This window comes from Camelina sativa, chromosome 7 (genome assembly GCF_000633955.1).
Source record: "Camelina sativa cultivar DH55 chromosome 7, Cs, whole genome shotgun sequence".
NCBI lineage: Eukaryota > Viridiplantae > Streptophyta > Magnoliopsida > Brassicales > Brassicaceae > Camelina > Camelina sativa.
This window is the reverse complement of record NC_025691.1, coordinates 17861494-17873038: the sequence shown is the minus strand read 5'-3', so window position 1 is coordinate 17873038 and position 11545 is coordinate 17861494.

Genomic DNA, 11545 nt, shown 5'->3' with positions numbered 1-11545 from the left:
CATTCTCACAACACTCCCAGAACCGTCGATCGAGCCACCCATTCGAGCCGTTCCACTCGAGTGGGATTTAGCTTTCGACGTCTTCATCAAAGTTGTAGATAATTGAGTCATCTTTCCAATGCTGTTTATTTCAAGCCAATGGTTGAAAATTTATCATCGTTTTAGTGGATGCGTATACACCCAGCTCGAGCCGCTGCCCGTCGACTCGACCCTCCAGCTCGAGCCGCTGCCCATCGACTCGACCCTCCAGCTCGAGCCGCTGCCCGTCGACTCGACCCTCCAGCTTGAGCCGCTGCCTGTCGACTCGACCCTCCACCACTCGAGCCAACACCATAACCCACTCGAGCCACTACTCGTTCGCACATGTCAAGAAGACGTTCCGTCTTACACGCTTCAGGAGATTCCCAAACCGACTCTTCATCTTGTCATTTTAAGTTTTAGGAATTTACATGTTTTTACTATAAATACGTTTTGTTAAGTCTTTGCGGAGACATCTTATCTTTTATCTCATTTTGTTCTTAAGGTTTTACCTAGCCTCCAAAAAACGTTCTCAGACTTTGTATCCATATATCTTTTAATCCATTGAGTTTTTGCATTTGATTTCTTCTACAACTTTTTCATCTTATTTTTATCTATCTAATGCTTGTTTCAATGTTTTCTGGGTTTGCATCCTTGATGATGATTTTTGGATCTGAGTAGTGTGGTAGTTCTTGAGGATGGGATATATTAGGTGGAGGATCTTAGGATGTAGAGTGTTTAAGCTTTGATTTGTATGATCCCTTCTGGACTAGAGTTAGAAATACTAGTTTCTCTCTGATCAATTGGAGCTAGGTATTAGACATGTCTACACCCAAAGGTGTTCGATGAAATGTCTGACCAACTAGTGCCAGAGACTTACGTTCCTAGCCTAAGAGATTAGTTGTCTAGGATGTTTGTTGACGTGAATGAACTTGTTTTTCATGCCATGCTTGATCATGTTTCTCTAGCGAGAGCTAGGTTTGGAAGTGGTTGAGTTTGAGTAGCTTCTGTCAAGAGATTGGATTAGCTAAGAAGTGATGTTCGTTGTTTAGGGATAATTTGCTTGTGGCATGTTAAACATTCTATAGACTAGGATACTCCACCGACATCAATTACCCCCATCCTTAGGACTTCTTTCTTTCTGATATTTATTGCGTTCCTGAGACTGTTTCGATTCTTGTTGTTTAATTCTTGTTTAGACTCGTTTATGTTTCCATTCATTTTCGCTTCTTGTCACGCATTTTCGTTTCCAGTTTTGTATTCTGATCATTTTAGGATTTTTAGAAAAACACTCTTTTAGAATTGGCTTAACTTGTGATTTCTTGATTGCATCTCAATTGTTAGCAACATCCCAACTGGATTGACACCTTAAGTATTAAAACTGCATAAGGTTAATTGAACCTGCTAGGATAGACACACAAGAAATCTTAGTATCACCATATAATGATTTATTGAGTCGACATACCTTTTTAGGATCGGAATGACAAAAACTAACAGACAACTTCATGTAAACCTCTTCTTCAAGTTCACCATGGAAGAAAGCATTATGCACATCCATTTGATGAGCTTACCAATTATTTGCGGCAACTATGCGCAAAAGCCCACGAACAGTGGACATTTTTACAACCGGAGCAAAAGTTTCATTATAATCTTCCCCTTCAATCTGACGGTTACCACATGCGACCAAACGAGCTTTATTGCGTTCAATAGAACCATCTGCATGGAACTTAATTTTATAAACTCATTTGTTGTAGATAGACACTTTTCCCGAAGGGAGATATACAACATCCCAAGAATCGAGTTATTCAAGAGAATCGACCTCCGTACCCATGGCATTAGTCCATTGTGGGTCTTGAATGGCTTGTTTATTTGAAGTGGGCTCAATAGCATCAACAACCTCAGCTAAAAATACTTGATGAGCAGAAGAGAAATGATCATCTGAAATATAATTCGTAAGAGGGTATGGTGTTTTACCTTGGACCGGTGTCGAGGGTGCCGTATCGGAGTCGGATGGAGCGTGATGAGGGTCTTCTAAACAACGAGCGTTGTAGGTAACGTAACCGTGTAACCGAACTGATGGAAACTTCACACGTTTACCGATGCCTAATTCTTCTTGTGGTTCGAGTACAGTCGAGGAACTAGCGGTATCGACAGCCAGTGGTGTTGTTAAATCCGCAACCGGAGACTGCTCCTCTGATGGTTCTGTTTCGACGATCTCCTCCGCAACCGACAGTGTCGTGTTTTCACTCACAACTACTTCATCTTCTTCGGGACGAATAGGTGGAGTATCAATGGCAGGACTCCCCCTTGCTATAGGCGTGGATTCCGGTGTAAGAACCCAATCTTCATCAAAATGGGTTGCATCATGCAACGTACGGTTTGTAGCATATGGGAAAACATCCTCATGGAAAATAACGTCCTGAGAAACTAAAAACTCATTACTTTCAAGATCATACACCTTCCATCCCTTCTTTCCAAAGGGATAACCCACAAAAATACATGAACAACTTTGATGACCAAATTTATCTTTGTCAAGTGACTTTTGATGTGTTTAACAAGAAGAACCAAAAACTTTTAACTCATCATAAGACGGTTTCTTGTCAAAAAGCAACTCGTACGGTGTTTTGTCATGAAGAACTTTGGTGGGAGTTCGGTTGATGAGATAGGCTGCCGTTAAAATTGCTTCTCCCCTAAAAGTGGTTGGTAAGCTATCTTGAAAGAGGAGAGACTGTGTAACGTTTAAAATATGACGGTGTATCCTTTCCACACGTCCATTTTGCTGCGGAGTATCAACACAAGAAGTTTGATGTATAATTCCATTCTCTCGAAAATAAGTAGATAGGCATGTAAACTCGGTACCATTGTCACTGCGGACCATACGAACATCTTTACCAAACTGTTTCTTCGTATAAATGCAAAAATTCTGCAAAACTTGCCGAACTTCAGAATTTTCAAGTAAGAGGTATGTCCATACCGCTCTAGAAAAATCATCTACAATTGTGAAAAAATAGACTGCTCCACAGGAAGCTGGAGTGCGATAAGGACACACATCACATGGAGTGGAGCTAGCTGAGTTTTTAAAATTAGAAAACATAGGTAAACTAGAAATAACTATAGAAGACGGATGCCCGAGCCTTTGATGCCACAAAGTCGAATCACGCTCCAACAGAACCTTGTCAACCCGCACAACATCCTTGTCTTTAAGATAGTAGACCCCATCACGCTCTTCACCTTTTCCAATCAGCATCCTTGAAAAACGGTCCTGAAAACACACAAAAACTATCAGTAAACATTGCAACACACTTGCTTTGTTTAAGTAGCTTAGAAACAGATATAAGTGTGCAATCAAGGGCTGGAACATATAACACATGTTCGAGTGTTATGTTATCTGAAACATGGATCACGCCCATGCTACTTGACATTGTCGTACTTCCATCCGCGAACCCGATCGAACACGGTGGCATGGAACCAACATTTGTTAATAACGAAAGATTTACCGTCATATGGTGTGAAGCCCCTGTATCAAGAATCATATCATCATTGATCTTACCAGAAAGCTTATCAGATGTGTTGAACCGTTTTTCCTTTGCCAAATGTTCTAGTGCTTTCCACTGTTCAGGGGTGAGAGACGGATACGCGGAGGCATGAGGACTGGTGGTGTGAGCAACCGTCACATAACCACGACCTGCTGCTTGGAAGCTGGAACTTCGACCTCCTCGTCCTGAACCACGACCTCCACCTCTTCCGGAACGTTCGTTCCACCATTCTGGGTATCCGATCAACTCCCAACAATAATCCTTCTCATGACCCGTTCGTCCACAATGTGAGCAAAGACTCTGTTCTCTGTTCCTGTTATTCGTTTGGTTAAATTTTGCAGGAACAGATCTTGTTGCAAAGCTATATACTTCACTTGTCTCGTGACCAGTAAACGGAATAGGAAGCTCAGCTTCCGGAACGGGCCTCGTCGTAAAACCGACAGCTTCATGTTGTTGTTCTCTTCTCTTGCTCGCTGCAAGTCTTTGTTTTTCTCTTATTACTTTGGCATAAACTTGTGCCAAGTCTGGCATCGGCTCTGCATCAATGATTTGGCAAATCACGTTTCCAAATCGAGACTCATCAAGCCCCATGACAAACTGATGAACTTTCTCATCTTCTCTCTCCTTTGCGATTTGTGTAGCGGCTCCGCAGGTACAAAGGGGAATCGAACGATAGCCTTGCAATTCATCCCACAATACAACAAGACGTCCGTAATAATGATTTACGGATTGACCTTCTTGACGACAAGAAGCCAGCTGACACACTATCTGATGGATGCGAATCTTGTTACCAACAGAGAATCGCTCCTTTAAATTCTCCTACAACTCAGCTGCATCAGAGACAAATGACACCGTGGAACGCACTCGGGGTGTGATCGAAGTTCTCAACCATCCGACAACCATTGAGTTGACACTGGGCCACGACTCCATCTCTGACCCTGCTGTCGTTGGCTTGGTGATGGATCCATCCACAAAACCAATCTTCCTTTTAGCTTTAAGGGCATTGAGCATCTCCGTTGCCCACTCTGCATAATTCTCACATGTCAACTGAACAGAGGAAATCATCGACCCAAGGTTATTTCCAGAGGTCAAGGTGTAAGGAGAAACCTCCGTTGAATCAGAACCCTTAACTACGATCGCTTTCTTATCTTCACTTGATATTGTGCTTTCGATCTTAATCAAAGAACCTACTTAGAAAAAGAAGAAGATTATAAAACTAAAAGGATGAATAAGAAAGTTTATAAGAATATCAGACTTTTTGCTATGATACCATGTAAAAACAGGAAACGCTATGTAGAAGAAAAATTTTCTCTTTCTTTCTTATTACTTAGGAATCGATTACAATCGTCTATTTATACAAGACAAAGTAGGTTATCGCTCAAGTAAAACTAAATAATAAAATTATACAATTGCTTATTCTTCTACAAGTTATCTCAAATATGTTAATATGCAATATACTCATAATATACGGCCCAATATCAATACATGCAGTAGTAGACCAAATTAATTAATCATGACAAGAACCTTATAATAATTTTTTTTGCCTTTAGGCTCTAACGAACGGAAGATACAAAAGTTGATTGCATCGGGCGCTAGTGAATAGCGAGAGAGAAAGAAAGACATTTGCATTCTTCTTATGCCCTAAAGGAGACAAAGTGGTGAAGCCACCAGAAGAACTAGTAGGATCATTGATGTCTCGTGAAAGAGAGTATCCTGATTTTACATGGTCTATGTTTCTTGAGTTCACACAGAAGCATTATAGAGCCGACATGAACACTCTTGAAGCGTTCTCAATTTGGCTTAAAAGCAGAAGAAACTTCTAAACTGAGGAAACAGTGTGTTGTGGTGCAGAAGGTGACTTGTAGTTATGTAAAGAGCTTTTACGGTCTTTATTAATAATAGGCACAAGAGATAAGATGTTCAAGGCTAGTTAAGGAGACTTAATTCCTTGATTTTTTGTTTTCTTATATTATATTGCTTTATCTAATTTGTCTGGTGTAAAATAAAAGTAGCAAACAAATAAAATATGTACTCCATTTAACCGAATTATGTAGCATTGTGTTGAACTTGGCCGGAAATAACAGACCTATTAAAACTCAATTTATATGAANTGACACCGTGGAACGCACTCGGGGTGTGATCGAAGTTCTCAACCATCCGACAACCATTGAGTTGACACTGGGCCACGACTCCATCTCTGACCCTGCTGTCGTTGGCTTGGTGATGGATCCATCCACAAAACCAATCTTCCTTTTAGCTTTAAGGGCATTGAGCATCTCCGTTGCCCACTCTGCATAATTCTCACATGTCAACTGAACAGAGGAAATCATCGACCCAAGGTTATTTCCAGAGGTCAAGGTGTAAGGAGAAACCTCCGTTGAATCAGAACCCTTAACTACGATCGCTTTCTTATCTTCACTTGATATTGTGCTTTCGATCTTAATCAAAGAACCTACTTAGAAAAAGAAGAAGATTATAAAACTAAAAGGATGAATAAGAAAGTTTATAAGAATATCAGACTTTTTGCTATGATACCATGTAAAAACAGGAAACGCTATGTAGAAGAAAAATTTTCTCTTTCTTTCTTATTACTTAGGAATCGATTACAATCGTCTATTTATACAAGACAAAGTAGGTTATCGCTCAAGTAAAACTAAATAATAAAATTATACAATTGCTTATTCTTCTACAAGTTATCTCAAATATGTTAATATGCAATATACTCATAATATACGGCCCAATATCAATACATGCAGTAGTAGACCAAATTAATTAATCATGACAAGAACCTTATAATAATTTTTTTTGCCTTTAGGCTCTAACGAACGGAAGATACAAAAGTTGATTGCATCGGGCGCTAGTGAATAGCGAGAGAGAAAGAAAGACATTTGCATTCTTCTTATGCCCTAAAGGAGACAAAGTGGTGAAGCCACCAGAAGAACTAGTAGGATCATTGATGTCTCGTGAAAGAGAGTATCCTGATTTTACATGGTCTATGTTTCTTGAGTTCACACAGAAGCATTATAGAGCCGACATGAACACTCTTGAAGCGTTCTCAATTTGGCTTAAAAGCAGAAGAAACTTCTAAACTGAGGAAACAGTGTGTTGTGGTGCAGAAGGTGACTTGTAGTTATGTAAAGAGCTTTTACGGTCTTTATTAATAATAGGCACAAGAGATAAGATGTTCAAGGCTAGTTAAGGAGACTTAATTCCTTGATTTTTTGTTTTCTTATATTATATTGCTTTATCTAATTTGTCTGGTGTAAAATAAAAGTAGCAAACAAATAAAATATGTACTCCATTTAACCGAATTATGTAGCATTGTGTTGAACTTGGCCGGAAATAACAGACCTATTAAAACTCAATTTATATGAAGTAAATTGTAACTTAGGATTGGTATAAAATTAAGGGTTTAATTAGCCAAAGTTATCAAAAACCACATAAGTTAACAAATCCGAAGTGTCGATATCAAAGTTGCCAACAAGACCAAGTGGATATCAGGTTCGAAAAATGGACCACTAAACAAACGTATAAAAAACTAGTAGTCATTCCGTACTATGCACGAATTTAGTTTACATTGTTTTTAGATATCTTTTGTAATTTTGGAGATTGTTAGTTAAACCAATATTAATTAAATAAAAATATTATGTAAAATTTGAGATATGAGGGTTAGTAAAATGTGTATTTTTCTATTTATAAGAGAAATTGTAGTTAAGAGCATATGAAAAAATTATTATTTAATTGGATAAGAAATACACTAATCTTTATATCAATTAAGTAAATGTAATTTATACTTTCTCCGGTTTTTTACTTGTCGTCTAAGGTTTTCTTACACAAACTTAAAAAATATTATTATATTGTCTGTTTTACCTTTTGTTAAGATATTTTATAAATATTTCATAGGTCAAAACCTAAAGACTACAGGGATAAAACTGAAACCTTCACCAAACATTTTTATTGAAAACCTAAAACGACAAATAAATTAAAACAGATGGAGTATTTCATTGTTATAGGAGTCACATAAACGATGTGAGAGTTATAGATATGCAATTATTACATATCAATATATTTTGTTATATATGTAATATTTCTAAATACTATTATTAATCATTCATTGCATTACTATAAATATTATGAAAGTTACAAAAAATGAGAGTTAGTACAAAATATGGGATTGATGAGATGGAATAGAAAAGTTAACAAAAAATGTGACAGGTTTATAGAAATACATTATTGTGAATTAATAACTAAATTGTCTATTGTTTTAAATATATATTCAAGAGTTATATATTATAAATATAAATATATATACGAGCATCTTAGCTAATCAAATCATGAATTTAAATATATATTCACTTCTATCTTTAAACAGAATTATATACAGTTACATCTTTATCAAAAACATATATATATATATATATTCAATTATCATTTAGTAATTTAGAAATTATATATTAAAATATACTTTAGTTTATTTTAAATGGATTGAAAATGAAATAAAATAATGTAATATCAAGATCATGTGAATTATTTATATTAAAGTGTGGAAATAAAACAGCAAATTATTATTTGACATTATCCTATACAACCCAAATATTATAATCTTATATCCTTAAACTATTTAGTCATCAAATTATTTGTTACACTAAAAATTAAAAGAAACAAAATGACACTTGTGAAAGAAGGAAACATCATATGACAATCTTTTGTAGCTTTCCAAAAGAAAACTTTACTTTATTATTAGATGATATAATATAGTAAGGTTTATTTCAACTCTTACTCTAAGAATCTGACTCCCAACATAATTATATATTAAAATTATTTTAAAATCAAATACACATGAAATTATTTATTTTATTTTATAAGTTTTTTAAAATGATTGCATAAATCATCAAAATATGAACAATGTAAAGATAAATTATATTTTGTAAAAAACTATTCAAATTTAAAGTTAGGAACTTCCCAAAAACGGATGATCCGAACAATGATACTATTGTTACCGGTGTTTTGTTGATCGTTGGAGATTGAATCGAGGATATAATAGAAAGTAAATGTTTTAGTTTTCACAATAGTATGAAAGAGGATGTGATGTATGGTAATAGGTTGTTTTTAGAAAACTAAACTTTATACAATGTTTGAGCATTTAAGAGAGAGAAGAGATTGAAATCAAGTATTAATGATCATAAATTCGCAAGTGTTTCAAAATAATTAGTTAAAAATGAGAAGTTATATAAACAAAAATGAAAACTGAGGAAAATAGTGGGTATATATAAGGCAATGCATAAAATGATGATATTCTTTAAAATCAAACCTAAGTAATTATGTTCATACACCATAGAACCTCAAACAAAATACTGATCAACCCAAATAAAAAGTAAAAACAAATTGAAAACCAAATAAAAATAGAAAATGGTTTTATACTTTTAAAGTAAAAACTGAAATCAAATTAATTTATTATAGACTAATTTGAAAATATAGAAGATTTTATAATATATATAAGATAATTGTTGTATAGTTTTCTTTTTGAATTTTTTTCAACATTGTTACAAAAATATATTCCTTTCATTTTTCAGTTTAGCATCTAATATATTTCATAATGAAATCATACACCATAGAACCTAAAAAAAACATACTGATCAACCCAACTAAAAATATAAACAAATTGATATCAAACAAAAATAGAAAATGGTTTCATACTTTTAAAGTAGAAATTGTTGGGGCTGATAAAAAATACTGAGTCTTTTAAAGTAGAAATTGTTAGATTCAAACATAGAAATTAAACCTAAAAATTCAAACTTATAAATTTAATTTAATGTTGGTATAGTTTCGAGATAAAACCAACGACAGCTGGTAAAAGGTAACTCTCGATTATTGAGACTGCATTTGTTTCTGATTAAAGAAGAGAGTAAGAAAATGTTGATGATTTTCTTTTGGGTTTTATTGGCTTATAGTTTATTGGGTACAAACTATAGTTAATTAGATCCAAAAAAATACAAGTATCAGAAATATAGTAAGCAAAATATCATTTTCTTAGAAAAGTTGAAAAAAACATACTCATCATATTATAAAAGATGTCCTCGTATAATATAAAAATAATACATCTTTAAAATTATTTCACCTGGCAAGACCCTCTTTCTTAAACTTGATTTAATGATTTTGTTGGGTGTCCTCTTATATTTTGTGAACGTTCAGCTTTTGAAGAAAGGCATTCAGGGTTTACTTAGCTCTAACATTAGGTCTAACTTTAACTTTTTAAATTATGCACCTCCTCGTATCGTAATTTTAAAATTTTAACAGACCTAGGGAGAAAATTATTGGACAAATATTTATAAATTATTATATATATATATATATATATATATATTACAGTTCTACTTTTCGTTAAAGAAAAATGAATTAGATGGTGTTATTGAACCTGATGTGATGGTCAAAAACATTTTAATATTTATTAGATCACACCAGTTAATACATTACTAATTAATGCATAAACATACAAATATATTTGTAAATAAAAGAAAAACAGAAACAAATTCTTACTTTTTTATTAATATCAAATAAAATTGATTTTCTTTTAACTCTAACCCTGCTTACATCTAACTTTTTATTTTAGGTCTTTGGGTTAGAGTTAAAAAAAAATCAATTTTATTTAATCAAGATTTTTATTCTGCCTACTTTTCATAGTTTATTATGAAACAGATATTTCTAATTTTTATATGCTTTTTGTAATATAAATACTCTAAATTCTTTTACATATAAAAAATTCTTGACTTGACATGATAATATTATTATATACAGATTGTCCAAAGTTTAAGATTAATTAATTTAGATTAAAAAGACATCGTCTAATTTACGTACATATGTGATGTTTTGTTTTCGATTCTCAAAAATAATCACATCAAAATTTACAAATGTAGTAGCAAAATTTGGTCAATCTTTACTTCATATCTAAATCATTTCTATGACCCAAATGTTGTTAGAGATTGTGAATATAATATTATGATTAAGTAATAAAATTTAAGTAACGACTAAATTCAGAAGAAAGGATAATTAAGAAATTAAATTATTATTAACATAATTGAGTACTAACGATCACGATAGATTAGATACTTGTAGAAAAGAAAAATTTGATTTTGTGGAATTGGATATGAGATGGAGAGAGAGTTAATCACCATTAACATTACTGTATGAGGATCCATCAACCGGTCGTAGAGTCAGTTTCATGGTAATTACGATATATGTTGTAAATAATCACGTATAAAAAAACTAATACAAGTTTGATGGAGAACTAATCAGCTAAAAGTTTATAAATAATAATTTAAAAAAAAAACTAAACATACAATTTATCACACCAAAAACTTTTTAGGGAATAATGTTTGTTTACTTCTTCATTAATCTCAAATAAAATCGTTTTTGTGTGTTAAGCACTAGTCCAACTCTAACTCCTGATTAGCGTCTAATATAGGTCTAATCGATTTTTTTAGGTCACTTTGAGGTGGGTACACTTTGCCAACTTTATTATAGAATCAGATATTTCTATAGACTTTTTTCCTTAATATGAATACTTTAAGCTTTTTAACCTATAAAAAAACTGCTGACATGATAGTATTATACAGATTGTGCAAAGTTTAAGATTAATTAATTTGTAAATTACAGTGGAAGCCACGTGGTTGTTGAAGAGATAGTACATAATAAGTGATTCTCAACTTTTTCTTCTTTAAACCAAAAAAAAAAAGACACGACAAAAGCTGGAAGTGGGGGTGACTGAGTCACAACGCGTGGAGGAGAGATATCGTACTCAACCAACGGAACTAACGTTGAAACTTTCCTCATTGACCAAACTGCCCTTTTCTCTAGCTCTCTTCTCGAGACAAAATCGCATTATCATCCTCTCCTCACCGAGTCTCAACTAATTTACCATAAAACAAACGCAACATCATCACACAAAAAAAACCTCTGTTCTTGTTCTTTCATTCTTTTTTTTTTTTTTTTTT